The sequence below is a fragment of the Symphalangus syndactylus genome, chromosome 13 (genome assembly GCF_028878055.3).
Source record: "Symphalangus syndactylus isolate Jambi chromosome 13, NHGRI_mSymSyn1-v2.1_pri, whole genome shotgun sequence".
Classification (NCBI taxonomy): domain Eukaryota; kingdom Metazoa; phylum Chordata; class Mammalia; order Primates; family Hylobatidae; genus Symphalangus; species Symphalangus syndactylus.
Window position 1 is genome coordinate 123,613,389 of NC_072435.2, and position 17,269 is coordinate 123,630,657.

At 39.8% G+C, this 17,269-nt stretch overlaps 1 long non-coding RNA gene across 5 annotated transcripts in view; it reads left to right on the forward strand.

The window, feature by feature from the left end:
• Nucleotides 1-17,269, forward strand: part of LOC129460122 (uncharacterized) — a 57,476-nt gene that overhangs the window by 1,054 nt on the left and 39,153 nt on the right. The gene's annotated exons all lie outside the window — the stretch shown is intronic.

A 17,269-nucleotide genomic window follows, 5' to 3' on the forward strand; every position in this document is an offset into this window, starting at 1 on the left:
TCAAAGATGTTCTAATCTTTGGAACCTATGAATAGGCTATCTTACATGGCAAAAGAGACTGTGAAGATGTGACTGAGATGAGGGTTAATCTAATGGAGAGACTGGGAGCTTGTCCTGGACTATCCTGGCAGACCCATTGGAATCACACATGTCCTTATTAGAAGGAGGCAGGAGGGTCAGAGTGAGAAGAGCTGTGATGAAGGCAGCAGAGATAGGAGTGATGTGGTCATGAGCAAAGGAACACTGGAAGCTTCTGGAAATGGAAAACGGCCAGGAGATAGATTCTACCTGAGAGCCTCAGAAGAAATTGAGCCTTGAAGACACCTTTAAGGGATAATGATGTTGATGATTCTCTTGTTAGTCCAAAATTACCTTTGTTCAGATTTCAATTCATGAGGCACATATCCCGGGGGCCCAACCCACACAAAAGAAAAGCTTCATAGTTAAAGTCTTATTAAAGGAAATCAAAATAGGCCAATGAGGATTTTTCTTTAGATCTTTGAAATTGAAAAGACTGACAATGCACTCTGAAACCGTGCTCTCTCTGCTTGCACAGTTTTCAAAAGCATAGTCACCCCATCTGCAGTGATACCTCACCTCCAAATCCAGTAAGACCCATTTTAGATGTCTGAACTGGAGGGTAATACATGTGTGCTGTTGTGAGACTATGCTAGTGGTAATTTGATGCAGCAGCAAAAGGAGCGAATATAGGCATCAACTCAATAAGAAAGAAATAATCTGTTCTATCAAACACAGACTCATCTTCTAGGCCCCCACTGTGCAGAGGGCGCATGTCTGCTGTGTGACACTAGTCTCAAGGGGGATTGAGACTGTGTCCCCTCTGCATCTCAGACCTTAAAACAGCACCTGACACAGAGAAAAGACTCATTATATATGGATTAAAGTAATACTTTTTAGCCCTTGAAAAACTGCTACATCAATGGTGGTCTTTGTACAAGGAATGATGTGCATTATTTATTCTTCTTTGGCAAGAAGTGTGAGAAATATCAACTCTATTTATCTCTGTCCACTTAGGGCTCCTGAAGTACTTATCCTTATTTCCAAGCAACTTTAAGTATGTCTCTGGTTTCTTATTATGGAACAAATGAGATACATACTAAACGGTTTGCGAATGAACTATCATTGCAGATGGGGTGACTATGCTTTTGAAAATTGTGCAGGAAGAGAGAGCACCGTTTCAGAGCGCATTGTCAGTCTTTCACTTTCAAGGGTCTAAAGAAAAAAACCTCACTGGCCTATTTTGATTTCTGTTAGTAAGACTTTAATTGTGAAGCTTCTCTTGTTTGGGTTGGGCCCCTGGGATACGTGCCTCATGAACTGAAATCTGAACAAAGATAATGTTGGACTAACAAGAGAATCATCAACATCGTTCTCTAAAACTCTGCAAAGTCCAGTGCGTTTGCCATTAGACTTCAGTTTTCCTTTGCAAAGAGAAATCAAAGGCGGTATGAGAAGACCACACACACACACACACACACACACACACACAGCACAGAAATGGGAATCTCAGGATCAATACATTATTTTTTTCCAGAGAGGCTCCGATGGGAGTAAGGGCTTTTCTGCATCTCTTTCCCTACATCTTGCCTCTCCTGCCCACCCTTGTCCTTTCCCCCTGCACAAACACACTATAGGCCTAGCCACTGGACACCACTGCCTGTGTTTTCCCTGTTTCCTCTTTGACACCTGAACCCTGGCAAGGAAGGCGTAGTCTATGCCATCCTGGGTAATTATAGTTTGAACATTTCCCCTCACAAGTCTCATGTTGAAATGGGAGCCCCAGTTTTGGCGGTGGGGTCTGGAGGGAGCTGTTTGAATCATGGCAGCACATCCCTCATGAATGGCTTAGCACCATTCCCTCGGCAATGAGTGAGTTCACAGAAGAGCTGATTGTTGAAAAGAGCCTGGTCTCCTCTCACTCTATCACTGCCTCGCGCCTTCTCTCTCTTGCTCCCACCCTCCCTGTGTGATGCACTGGCTGCCTTCTGCCATGATTGTAAGCTTCCTGAGGTCCTCATCAGAAGCAAATACTGGCACTATGCTTTGTGTACAGCCTGCAAAACTGTGAGGCAAATAAACATCTTTTCGTTATAAATTATCCAGTCTCAGATATTCCTTTTTAGTAATGTAAAAATTGCTTAACACACTAAGTCTGTTTTGAGCACATTCCATGAGGTCTGCTCACAGGTGATTGTCTCCTCCACACACCCCTGTGTTCTGTGCTGTCGTTGTTGGTGCATCCCTCTCATGATGTCACTGCTGTGGACACAGCCTGCCCTCCCCTCTCCAGAGTTATATTTCTATAGACCTTGCTCTTCCTATATATTCCAGAAGCAACTCAGTTGGGGTGTGGCCAAGAAGGGAGACAATCACAGAAATGATTTCTCTCTTCTGCCTCCTTCAGGAAAATCTGGGCTCCAAAATCTGGTTCTACTGATACCTGGCTGTGGCCAAAGTCTTTCCACCCCTCCAAGGCCTCCATTTTTTTATCTTCATGAGAAGGAACGATCCAATCTGCCTATCAGTATTGTGAGTGTATGATGGCTCCCCTAAAGTCCTGCAATTTCTTGACTGCAGGTTCCCAGGAAATGGCAGATGTGACTAGTAATGATTCATTCATTGTTTCATTAATCAAACCAGCTTCCACTGATGATCTACTGGGTGCAGGACTCTGGCATGGCAGGCTGTGCATTCTGGCCGCGCTCAGTTCAAATTTCAGCCCTGTCTTTTGCTACCTGAGTAAGCTGAGCTGGATTACAGATCCTTTGCACCTCAGTTTTCTCCCCTCTAAAATAAGTGCTACAGTGGCGTTGCCCTCAGAATTGTTTTGTAAGGAAATCAATGAGTGTTTTGCATAACGTGTGCAAGACACATAATTGGCCCTAGAAAATTTTAAGTAATAATAATGCTACTATTACATTTATAGAATGGCTCAGACAGTGTGACTCCCAAGCTGTGTGTTAACCACTGTAATTATTGCTAGTAATGATGTTGTTTTAAACTTGTTTAATTATTCCTGTATGTACACAGTAGGGCCCCCTTATTTGGGGTTTAGCTTTCATTGGTTTTAGTTACCACAGTTCAAAAATAGTAAGGTATTTTGAGATAGAGAGAAACCACATTCATAAAACCTGTGTTACGGTATATTGTTACAATTGTTCTATTTTACTATTAATTGTTAGTGCTAGTCTGTCATTGTGCTTAATTTATACTTTTACAATTTTAATTTTTTGTAGAGATTGGGTCTCACTATGTTACCCAGGCTGGTCTCGAACTCCTGGCCTCAAGCAATCTTCTTGCCTCTGCCTCCCAAAGCACTGGAATCACAGACAAGAGCCACCATATCCAACTTCCTAATTTATAAATTAAACTTTATCATAGTTATATATGTACAGGAGAAAACATAATATATGTAAGGTTTATACTATCTGCAGTTTCACGCATACACTGAGGGTCTTGGACTGTATCTTCTGCAGATAATGGGGAATGACTGTATACCCATGTATGTACCTCTATGTGAATATACACATTTAGATGCAGGAGTAGGTGTAGGTGGATATAGGTATGGGGTATACATAGACAGACATAGAGATGTATTTTTCCTCTTTAAAGAGCAAGGACTTAGGAGAAAACAGAACTAACAAACTAGAACGTAAATCTGAGGAAACTGTCCAGAACACAGAGGGACAAAGCCCTGAAAGATATTCCACAGAAGTTAAGAGACATGAAGGATAAAATAGGCAGATGATCCATAAGGAGAGAGAAGAAGAACGAAGAGGAGCAGCATCTGAAGAGCTGAATCCAAGCATCATCTAAAGTTCATTTTTTTTGAAATGAACCTTCAGATTCAAGAATTTACATCAAAACCCCAAGCAGAATTTGTCTAAGCTCGTGTCTAGATAGCACTTGGTGAGTAAATTCAAGCAAGCTTTAAAAATATAAAATAGTGGCCAGGTGTGGTGGCTCACGCCTGTAATCCCAGCACTGTGGGAGGCCGAGGCAGGCGGATCATGAGGTCAGGAGTTTGAGACCAGCCTGGCCAGCATGGTGAAATCCCATCTCTACTAAAAATACAAAAACAGCCAGGCATTGTGGCCTGTGCCAGCTATTTGGGAGGCTGAGGCAGGAGAATTGCTTGAATCCAAGATGCAGAGGTTGCAGTGAGCCGAGATTGCGCCACTGCTCTCCAGCCTGGGCAACAGGGCAAGACTCTGTCTCAAAAAAAAAAAATTATATATATATATATGTGTGTGTGTGTGTGTGTGTGTGTGTGTATGTATATATATATGTGTGTGTGTGTGTATATATATATGTGTATATATGTGTGTGTATATATATGTGTGTGTGTGAAAATAATAAAAATGATAAATTTAATGATAATTAAATTTACAAATATTAAAAATCAAGTGATGTTAAAATTCCAAGTAATAATAATAATATATAATTGTAACAATTTGGCATTGTGTATTTTAAGTTTATGCTGGTTAAGTACGTATAATTTGAAATTATGTTACAGTGTCCTAATATTTAGATTTAAAAAATCAAGCATAGTACAAAAGCCATTTAAAGATACAGTTTTAAATGTCCTTTTCAGGGACATGGATGGAGTTGGAAGCCATTATCCTCAGCAAACTAACGCAGAAACGGAAAACCAGACACCGCATATTTTCACTTATAAGTGGGAGCTGAAATGATGAGAACACACAGACACATGAGGAAGAACAACACACATGGAGGCTTGTTGGAGGGGGAGAGTAGCAGGAGGGAGAGCATCAGGAAGAATAGCTAATGGATGCTGGGCTTCATACCTCAGTGATGGGATGATCTGGGTAGCAAACCACCATGGCACACGTTTACCTATGTAACAAACCTGCACATCCTGCACATGTACCCTGGAACTTAAAATAAAAGTTGAAGACAAAATACAATGATATAGACAGAATACGAGAAAACTAATGGAAAAAGTATGTACAATAAAGGCCAACCAGGGAAAAGCTGATAAAGTCTTATTAAATATCAGAGAAAATACTATTCTAGGCAAAAATGTTCTGGATATAAATAGAGTACTAAATAATGATGTAAGAAACAACCTACGAGTTTGTGAGAAATTTAAAATTGTAAGTAACTAAGAACATAATTTAAATGTAAGTTGCTGTATGTATTGTCAGAAATATTAGGGGAATTTGACAAACAATTATAAGAATAGGAAGGTTTATCACACCTTACTTGGAAGTTGATGTGCCAAACAGATGTAAATGAGTTAAGAATAAGCACTAGTTGAGCAAATTTTAACTAAAGGACTTATATAGAACGCATTCCCTTAAATGAAAGAATATGCATTTCCTCTAAATGCAAAATATCATTTCTAATGATATAAAAAATCTTTAAACAATTAATATAAAACAAAACACTTTTTTGAGCAGTTGATTTCATCCATATAAATTCTTTTTATTTATTTATCTAACTTTTATTTTAAGTTCAGGGTTGCATGTGCAGGTTTATTATATAAGTAAACTTGTATCATGGGGGTTTGTTGTATAGACTATTTTATAATCACACAGGTATTAAGCCTAGTAGCCATTCGTTGTTTTGCCTGACTCCCTCCCTCCTCCCATCCTTCACCCTTTGGTAGGCCAGAGTGCGTTGTTCCCCTGTATGAAGACTTTTTTTTTTTTTTTTCTGTTTGAGACAAGGTCTTACTCTGTCACCCAGGCTGGAGTGCAGTGGCGCAATATTGGCTCACTACAGCCTCAACCTCCTGGGCTCAGGTGATCCTCCCACCTCAGCCTCCCAAGTGGCTGGGATTACAGGGCCATGCCATCACACCCGGCTAATTCTGTATTTTTTGTAGCGATGGGGTTTTGCTATATTGCCCAAGCTGGTCTCGAACTCCCAGGCTTAAGTGATCCCCCGCCTCAAACCTCCCAAAGTGCTAAAAACACATTTTTAAATCAGGAAACATTAAAAGTAAACCAAATCTTCATAGATTTGGAATTTATATAAAACAGGAAACTGTAATACAAATGAGAAACATTTAGAGTTGAACCCCAATGAAAACAAGGCCGATAGATCCTGGGACAAGCACTGAAACGGTGTGTAGAGGACACATCACCATACATGCATTCTGGAAGTGAGAATTTTAAAACAGAACAAAACGGCAACAGTGAGTAGAAAAAAGAAAACAATTAAAAACAGAAAAATTAGTTCGAAGGAAATCACAGGGGCAATTGAGAGAACCAATAAAACCAACACGGAATCTTCGAAGAAACCAAGGAAACAGTGAAACCATTTGAATGATTGACCAAAAGAAACCGTGTGTGTGTATGTGTGTGTGCGTGTGTGTGTGTGGTGTGCATGTGTGTATATGTGTGCGTGCATGTGTGTGTGCCTATGTGTGTTTAATAATAAAGGTAAAGATGAGAAGAGACAGCTGTAAATAAATTATCGTCTTTGGAGAAGATCAGAGATAGTTTTCCTCCTCCTTCTTGAACTTCCTTCTCAGCTTCAGTAAGAATGGTGACTCTCTTGCAGGGCAAGTGGGAAGGAATTAAACTTCAATTTCATTCAGCCCTTCTAAAAAACAAATAAGTAATCCCTATATGAGAGACAAAGCTAATAAAATGTGTGGCATTATGGAATGATTGAGATCACATCTGATATTAGGAAAGGAATTAATTGTTAGAAAAATATGCAAACACTGGCCTTTGCAAATTTATCTCTACTGTAAGAACCTATAAAAACAAAGGTAATGTTGTCAGAACTTCTGAGCCAGTATTAATGAGTTTCCTTTTTTTTTTTTTTTTTTTTGAGACAGAGTTTCGCTCTTGTTGCCCAGGCTGGAGTACAATGGCGCAATCTTAGCTCACTGCTACATCTGCCTCCCGGGTTCAAGCAATTCTCCTGCCTCAGCCTCATGAGTAGCTGAGACTACAGGCACCTGCCACCATGCCCGGCTAATTTTTGTATTTTTAGTACAGACGGGGTTTCACCATGTTGACCAGGTTGGTCTCGAGCTCCTTACCTCAGGTGATCCATCCACCTTAGCCTCCCAAAGTGCTGGGATTACAGACATGAGCCACTGCATTCAGCCTACTAATGAGTTTGATAGAAAATTTGTCTTGCAACCAAATCAGGTTGTGTGTGGCCTTCCCCTTCTTTGTGACCTTCCTGTGTGCACGTGAATCTGCATGTGCTCTGGTGCCCACACTCCGCCCTTTACGTATTAACAGGAGGAGAGCTTTTATGGTGGATATAAAGATTGAAGAGAAAGGGGTTAGCAAGACTTGAATGAAAAGAATTTAGTAGTAAGAATAATTTTTAAAATATCCAATCTGATCATTTTTTACAATATCAAATTTGGTCCATTTGCTCTTATGTGCAGGGGCTATATAGAAGTTTGTTTTTCTGAACAAGAAGGATTTATAAGAAAGTTATTAACTTATTAACATTTACAATAATATTGTTATTATTTTAAGTGCCCATTAGGCCACATGTCTAAAAAATAGTAATAATTTATCTCCAATCTTTACAAAATCACAGCAAGGGAGATATTGTTATCCCCATTTCACAGGTGTAAAAGCTTGAGGCAGTCAATAGTTATAGCAGAGCCAGGATTCTCAGCCATGTCCCTCCAGAACTAAAGTTCTAGCTCTTTAAAATTCATTGTTATCTTTCCAATTAGAGGGAAAAAGTGTGTAGACTGACAGGTGACTTCTCAACCAAAATAATTGAAAGTATCTCAGCAAAAATATTCTTTAAGAATGATAGTGAAATAAAGACATTTCAGACAAAGAGAAACCGTCTTTGTTACCAGAAGACCCACATTAAAGAAAATATCAAGGGTTGTTATTAAGGAAGAATGAAATAATCCCAAATCTCGGCCAAAACACACACACACACACACACACACATGCACACAGATGCACACACACGCACACAGATGCACACACACACCCCAAACCCCAAAACAATAACAAAAAACCAAGAAGGAATTAAATCATCACAAAGGGTGAATATGCAGAATGAATAATGACCACATAAAACAATAACACAAATACAAATAATCACGTGAGAAATTTAACGCACACATAAACAGAATTAACATGCATGGCAAAATGGCATTTAATTCAAAAAGTGCATCAATGAAGTTAAACAATTCTAAGATTTTTGCTTTTTCCTGGAAAAGAAGAAAAGCCACGATTAATGTAACCTTTAATATGTCAGTTATCCATATTGCAATCTTTAAGACAATCACTTAGAAAGAGTAATATTATTTATAATTTCCTAATTCATAGGGAAAATATGTAAATAAACATTTTCTAATTTGGAATAAGAAAAGACAAAACAGGCAGGACAAACAGAAAAACAAAAGCAGAGTGAGCTGACAGCCCAAATATATTAAGAATTGCATTATGTATAAGGAGACTGAATCTAACAATTAAAACAAAAATAAGCATCTCTTTGGATTAAAATAAAAGTATATTTATAGGAGATTCACTTAAAACAGAGACAGAGAAAGATTGAAAATATTAGACCATGCAAGTCATACCAAAGAAAGATTTTGTGTCCAGAAAAATATCTGACAAATTAGTCTTTAAGATAAAATGTACAACTAGAGATAAAGAGACTCTATAAAAGTTTAAAATCATTGAGAAGACAGAATGATTCTCAGTGTGCTTGCACCTAAATAGTTTAGCCTCAAAAGGTGGTTATTTTGGGTGACATTGATTATATGCTTCTATATGTATACTGCTTTATGTTTTTAAATCTATGTCTATTAGTCCGTTTTCACACTGCTATAAAGATACTACCTGAGACTGGGTAATTTATAAAGGAAAGAGGTTTAATTGACTCGCAGTTCCACATGGCTGGGGAGGCCTCAGGAAACTTACACTCATGGCGGAAGGCAAAGGGGAAGCAAGAACTTTCTTCACATGGTAGCAGGAGGGAGAAGTGTGAGTGCAGGAAAACTGCCATTTATAAAACCACCAGATCTCATGAGAACTCACTCACTATCACGAGAACAGCATGGGGGAAACCAGCCTCATGATCCAATCACCTCCTTCCCTTGACACATGGAGATCACAATTCGAGATGACATTTGGGTGAGAACCCAGAGCCAAACCATATCACTGTATTTTTAATTGTTTACAATAAATATATGCGGAACTGCTATAGGATTAAATAAGAAACTACTCATATTTCTTCAACTTGCAATTAACCCCTAGCAAGCACTCAATACATGGTAACTGGCATGGTCACACATATCTCCATCATCATTAACCTTTTTGTAATCGAAACAGAACAATGGTCAAATAGGAAAAAGTAGGAACTGGAGTCCTGCAGAGTCGATTGTTTTTACTATAATTTAGTCATAAAAGCAAAGCATGAGAGTCATTTGTCTTACCCGGCATTTATAAGCCATCCTCCCTGAGACATTTAGGGCTCATCAGATGCAAGTCATGGAAGATACAAAAGTATAACCACTATTTAGTATTTCCATCACTCCTATAGGTCCTGTCTTTGATCTGGTTAGACTTAGTTGTGTTTCTAGAACTCCAAGTACCTGAACGTATCTTGGGGTCATGTGAGGGAGACTTGGCCTTGAGGAGAGGGGCTTCATAGACCGGTTTATTGTTACTCTCTCAGGGAATTCAGTCCGGAGCCCAGAGCCTAGGTTTCCATGAGTAACTCCTGACATCTGCTGGCCAGTGCGCTCCTGGCCTGTTCACTGTATGCTGAGAGCCAGAGAATGTTCACTCAAGACAGTATCTCTGCGCTGGGTTTTTTTAATATTTAGAAAACTTTCTTATAGTGTTTATCTCAAAGAAAGAATAAAAAAATTCAACTATTAAAAGGCCAGGCATTCTCTAATTTCCATGAACTATAAGTAGAAATGATAAAGAAAATAAATGTCCAAACACGCAAATAACCATCAGGTTAAAGTGAGAATTAATATCCCAATTACAAGCCATTTAGGAATTAACAAAAATGACATTGCATGTCAAATTATAGCAAAGCAACAAAACTGCAGCCAGAGGCAGGCTCATAAGACTAAAAAACTGATAGATTTTTTTTTGTTGTTTAGTTACATGGGTAAGTTCTTTGGTGGTAATTTCTGAACTTTTAGTGCACCCATCACCCTAGCAGCGTACACAGCACCCAATATGTAGTCTTGTGTCCCTCACTCCACCCCCCGATGTTCCCTGAGTCCCCAAAGTCCTTATGTCATCCTTATGCCTTTGCATCCTCATAGCTTAGCTCCCACTTATAAGTGAGAACATACGATATTTGGTTTTCCATTCCTGAGTTACTTCACTTACACATTTGAGAGAGATCACAGCTCAATTCACCCTTCAGGCTCATGAGTCCAGAAGTTTTTGCGCAGCCAAATTGAAAAAAAAAATGACACCTATAAAGTGAGTGGAAGCCTAATGGGAGATTTGCATAAAGGGTAGGAGCCTGGATGTTGAAGTCTGTCTCATAAACCTGTGCTCACCTCCTAGTGGTACATCTGTATCCCAGCTAAATAACACCTTTGTGCCTCAGTTTCCTTGTCCGTGAAATGGGGCTGAAAATATGACCTACATGATAAGATTATTATGGGATGGAAGTAGTTAAGGCATATATATATGTATATATATATATATACATATATATATGCATGTTAGAACAGTTCCTTGCAAAGAACAATTTCTTAATATGTAAGCGGTGTTATTAAACCCTAAAATTGTGACTCATACAATTTAATAAAGCTATTAATCAATCTAATTTACTGCACATGTATTTTAAAAATCCCTAACAAATTATGGGGGCTATTTGCATTCTGCCAGCACTGCAGGAAGCTGCAGATAGCTCTGGAAAATAGTAAATGTGCTGTATAGAACAACTTCTTTTATACCCTGCTTTTATTCTAAAATACGAGAAGGCCTGGGTGTAAATATGGTGAGAAGTCTTCTGTTGTTCCTATTAACGTGAAAATGAGCTTGTGTAATGCACTCTGATTGTGTCTAAATCATCCCCGCTCCTGGTCAGTTTCACATCGTCTCAGACAAAGAACACTGGGCCTTCTACAGTAATCACATATTAATAGGCATGCATTAGTTGTGGCACAAAGAGCTTTTTTAGTGGATTAATTGAAAGTCTCACTGTGCAAGCTTGAGAATCTCAGCTAGTGACATTGAACATGCACTCTTACAATTAATGATGAACAATAAAAGCTAAATAGTGTCATGGATCCCACTGCCAACATTTTGCTTAGGAAATTCACCAGCCTGAGCCATTTTCATGTCAGAACTTGGAACCCCACAGATGGGCTGAAGCATGGATCCTATATGCAAACCAAGGAGGTTTAAATGCTGGTTCTGCTAGCTACTAGTTGTGTGACCTGGCGGGAGTCAGGAGCGCTCTCTGAGGATCAGTTTCTTCATCTGCAAAATGGGAATTACAGAAAGAGTGCCTATCTCATTCAGTCACTGTGAGGACAAAGTGAACCAGCTTGAGTGTGAATGCACCCCATAGAACCCGGCATGTAAAGAGTACAAAGTAAGTGTTAGTTATTATTATTATTATTATTTATTAGTTGGGTCCTCACAGGAAATACATGGTACACTCAAAATGGGATTGAATTTAATAAATTTAATAAAGATAGTACTTAAATAGATTGGACAACATTAAATAAATGGGAGATGGCACTGCACCCAGGACCTAGCAACAGTGGGAAGCCATTACACTAACTCCATACCACTACCCCAACCAAAGGAACAACAGGAGGGGACAGTTGCCACACCATACAGGAGCTTTGGCATTAAGAAGGCCTTGGCATCTGAAGCCACGGAAGCTGTGGCCTCCATAAAAGGAGCACAGACGATGCCAAGTCATGGAGAGCAGGGAGAGAGGGAGGGTGATAAATCTCTTGACTTCTCTCTTCTTTTGACCCTGAAAACCCAGCATCTCCAATCAGAAAATCTAACCAGAAGCCAGAGAGCAGAGGAAGCCAGGTGCTGCGATATGAAAAGGTCAGCCTACAGGTTAGAGTAGTGCAGGGTGCACTAGGGTTAGGAATAGATCTGGAGGGGAGATTGGCAAATATCAGTCCCCAAAGAGAGTGGTCTTAGGGCAATCTATATTACGCATGCAATCAGTATGAATAAACTGAGCAAATATTACCAATATAGCTGCATACCCCACTGCCAAGAAACACTAAGGGAACAAATATAACTGTGGAAGTGACTCAGTGCCGTTGAGTCTGGTTCTGGACTGTGAACAGGAAGAGTGATAATCCTAACAAAAACAACTCGAATAAAAATAGTAACAGCAACTGGCATTTCTATAATACTTGGTAATTTTCAAGTCGCTTTCATGTATATAACCACATTTCAGCCTTGTAATAACTCTATTGGAAGGTAGGTATTTATTTCCATTTTAAAATGAAAAGTGTTTAGTTTTCAAAATCCCCAGTGCAATTCTTGCTTAAATTTCCTAGAGAATGCATGAAAAATGTTGATATTACATGTTAGTGTTCAGGAATACAAGATGTGGAATTTACTTGTTTTACTTAAGTCATGTGTTGTGAGGCTTGTAATGTGTCAAGCTCTGTTCTAGACACTGGGGATCCAGCAGTGACCAATACAAAGCCTTGCATATTTTTGAGCTGCAGTTACTTTGGAAGAGCCTGGAAGTCCTTCAAGAAGTTAAAAGAGTTGTTTATGACCCAAAAATCCCAATAGAAATGAAAACATATATCCACACAAAACCTTGGACATAAATATTCATAGCAGAATTGTTCATGATCGCCAAAGTGTGGAAATAGCCCAAATGCCTATCAGCTGAAAGATACATAAACTCGTATATCCATACAGTGAAATATTACTTAACAATAAAAAGGAATGAAGCACTGATTTCTGCTACAGGAAAGAATCTTTACATTATTACACTAAGCGAAAGAAGCCAGTCACAAAAAATTACTTATTATATGATTCCACATGTATGAAAGATCCAGATTAGGCAAATCTAGAGAAAAATTTAGATTAATGGTTATTTAGGGCAGGAGCAATGAGTGAATGAGAAGATTGGGAGTGACAGTGATAGCAGCAGGAGGCAGCCAAATGCCCAGACAGGGGTGGGAGCCCGTGACCCCATCTCCAAGCTGAAGACAGTTGAAAGCCTGAAAGCCAAGCTACAAGTTAAATCCTTGGACTGGATTGAGAACTTGTCTTCCTGTTTGGCACACTTTACTCTGATTTATGCCCACCCTTCACCTATTTTACATATAGCTACACTTGCCTAATTGGTTTTCTACACTATCATGCCAACCTTTGGATGGTGTCTTCACTTTAACCTTTTTTGCATACTCACAAACCAATCAGCACACACTCCCCATCCTGTGCCTATAAAGTCCCCAGACTCAGTCAGTAGAGGAGAATACGGCCTAACTTCAGGGAAGGAGATGGCCTGACTTTAGGGAAGAGACAACCTGACTTTGGGGAAGGGACAACCTGACTTCAGGGAAGATGACCTGCCCTTCCTGTCCCCTCTCCAGCTTCCCTCTCCACTAAGAGCTGTTTTCTTCACTCAATAAAATTCTCCACCTCCACCATCCTTCAATTGTCTGCATGACTTCATTCTTCTTGGATGTCAAACAAGCGCTCGAGACCCACTGAGTGTGGGTACCCAGAAAGGCTGTCACACAAGCCCTTTGCCTTTGCTGGCAGAGGGCAATCACCCCATAGATAAGGCAAGGGGCCAACTGAGCTGCTAACATGCTGTGGATGGCTGAACTAAAGGAGCTCTGTAACACCTCCTCTCTGGCTTCAGGGTCATGGGCACCCTCACCTGGGCGCTGCCACATTCCCCTCAAGGCGACATGCCTGGACTGGCCCCAGGTCTCACTCAGAGCTTGCTCCTGTGTTGACGCCCAAAGCAGCCAGCCAGATCCCGTGCTCGCTCACTCACTTGTTCCCTTCTGCAGAGGGTTGAGCATGGGATACTGAGTAGATGGGCATCCCTTCCACAAGTCTGGCAAAGGGGGCAGAGAAAAATCCGCATCAACAGCTAAATGATGTGGGGTTTAATTTTAGGGTAATGAAAATGTTCTAAAATTGGTCATGTGATAAATGCGTAACTCTGTGGATATACTAAAAGCCAACTGCATTGCAGCAAATTGCATGTTATGTGAATTATATCTTTTTTTTTTTTCTTTAGACTGAGTCTGGCTCTGTCACCCAGGCTGGAGTGCAGTGGCACGATCTCGGCTCACCGCAACCTCTGCCCCCTGGGTTCAAACGATTCTCCTGCCTCTCAGCCTCCCAAGTAGCTGGGATTATAGGCATGCACCACCACGCCCAGCTAATTTTTGTATTTTTAGTAGAGACTGAACTATATATTAATAAGGCTTTTCTTTTAAATGCACTACCCCTTGAAGCCTGAGATTTTTATCTAGTGAGATATTGAGACTTTTAGCCAAACTTCTCTTGGTAAACCTCATATACTGTACTTGACCCAGAATACAATAATTGTGAGATATTTTGGATGTTCGTCACCACTCAGATCTCATGTTGAATTGTAATCCTCAATGCTGGAGGTGGGGCCTGGTGGGAGGTTTTGGGGTCATGGGTGTGGATCCCTCATGGCTTGGTGCTGTTTTCATGATAGTGAGTTCTCAGGAGATCTGCTCATTTAAAAGTGTGTGGCACCTCCCCCTGCCAACTCTCTCTTGCTCCTGCTTTCACCATGTGAAACCCTGCTCCCACTTCACCTTCTGCCATGATTGTAAGTGTCCTGAGGCCTCCACAGATGCTAATGCCAGAGCTATGCTTCCTGTACAGCCTACAGAAGTATGAGACAATTAAACCTCTTTTCTTTATAAATTACCAAATCTTGGGTATTTCTTTATAGCAATGCAAGAATGGCCTAATACAAGTTGGATTAGAATTTTTACATAAGCAATCACCTTGGATGTCCTGCTGAGCTGTATCTTTCTGGAGGCATTTATAAGAAAAAGTGAACACACACACACACAACTATTCCTAGACCTGATTCTTCCTCCAACTTTACATACATTTCAAATTAATAGAACTATGATTTGTTGAGAACCTTTGCAGGAAAACAATTTACTGAGCAATGCATATTCCTTCTGATATTCTCATCAGCTTCATTCCCAAAGAAAAGGTGACTATTCTTTTCATGTGCTCTTCACTTTGTTTTATTTTATTCTTTGATGCTAAAAATTAAAATGTCTTCAACTTTTGTGCCAATGTCTTTGTAGATTGTATCACTTGTCTTGCTTAGAGATAAAACGTACCTGTGTCTCTGGCCTTGGGAAAATCTGAAAGCCCAGGGCTGCTCCCCAGAGCTAAGCTTTTATAGGCACATCTACCTTTCACTGTCCTGGAAAATCATACTCAGGCCACCATCTCCTCCAGTCATAGGGGTTGCATCCTAACGCCTACAAATAGCCCTGTTGGATCCTCTTCCTTTGGGAGGTTTGGGATAAGAAGATGGGCACTTTCTCTCCCTTTGGAGGGAATAGAGGTAACAGCACAATTGATTTTTCAAAGATAATCCACCTCCAAGAATCTTCCTTCCTCACCTCTCATAGCTTCTAAAGTCTTAAAGCAAATAAAAGATTTCAATAATTGTGAAAAAAAAGTATTATGTCTTTTGAAAAACCCATGCATAGCAGATTCAGGATACTATTTCAGAATTTCTCATCTTTCTTGATACCTGGTTGGAACCTGAGTTTGGCATCATTGTGTGCATCTGTTTCTGCGCGTTGATCTGTCTGTGCAGCTGGGAACGGGGGAGTGCAGACTGTGGGTGGGTTTCTATGGGGGTCTGTGTGAGCATAGGGCCCATAGACTGTGGAGGGACTTAGGAAAGGCAGGAAATGCTCCTTTTCAATTCCCCACCAAGAGGGGACCTGTCAAATCCAGGGCAGTAATAAAATCCATCAAGTTGGAAGTTCTCCTTCAAGAGCCATGGAAATGTGAGTGAAGTATCTGTCTGATCCTCAGGGCAGTCCATCGTATATGATCTCATTATGCAGGACTCACAAGCCCTGTGTCCACTGCCAGACAGAGAGGTCCTGAGGAGCAACAAAGGTGTTCTGCTTCTTCATATTCTATTTCCTTCAGCTTCTATTTGGGGCCTAGCCCAGGAATAAATGCACAATGGATACAGAGAGTGGAATAATAGCTTTGAATGAATATATTCATCCAGAAAAAAAGAAAGATATCATAATCAATGAACTAAATATTCATGCCATGATGTTATTTTCAAAAACCAGCAAGTCGCAGAAAGTAACTTCTCTTGAAAGTAGAAAACACTAGGCCGGACGCGGTGGCTCACGCTTGTAATCCCAGCACTTTGGGAGGCCGAGGCGGGCGGATCACGAGGTCAGGAGATCGAGACCACGGTGAAACCCCGTCTCTACTAAAAAATACAAAAAATTAGCCGGGCGTGGTGGCGGGTGCCTGTAGTCCCAGCTACTCGGAGAGGCTGAGGCAGGAGAATGGCGTGAACTCGGGAGGCGGAGCTTGCAGTGAGCCGAGATTGCGCCACTGCACTCCAGCCTGGGCGACAGAGCGAGACTCCGTCTCAAAAAAAAAAAAAAGAAAGTAGAAAACACTGAAGGAAGAAAATAAGGACAGAAATATGTGAAATAGAAACGAAATATACAATAGAAAAAAATCATCAAATGCAAAAGGTATTTCATTGAGAAGACTAATGAAATTGATTTGAATCTAGGAAGACTGATGAAGGAAAGTAAGAGAATGAATAAATTGCAAATATTGACAATGAAGATAGGGCATCATTAAAGATTCTATGCACATTTAAAATAAGAAATTTATAATATAAACAATATTATTTTTAAAGAAAAAAATTCAGGTAATAGCCAAATTCCTAGAAAACTACTGAGAATATATAATGAATTTGATACAAGAAGGAGAAAATTGGAATATATCTGTGTTTAATAAATGAAGTGTATGAATTTTTCTTATAGCCTTATCTAAGCTAGCCCTAATTCCCTAATTATCTTCTATTATATCATCCAGTTTTATTTTTATAGCAGTTATCACTATCTAAAATTATATCATCTTCTATATATCTACTGCCTGTCTCCTTTCACAAAAATGTAACTCTTTTTAGAGTCTTGGGACATTTTGGATATGCTTTATTGTTGATTTTAGGCAGTAGAGAAATCAGCTATATTTTTTATGGGCAGATAGTCTATTATATTTTTTAAATC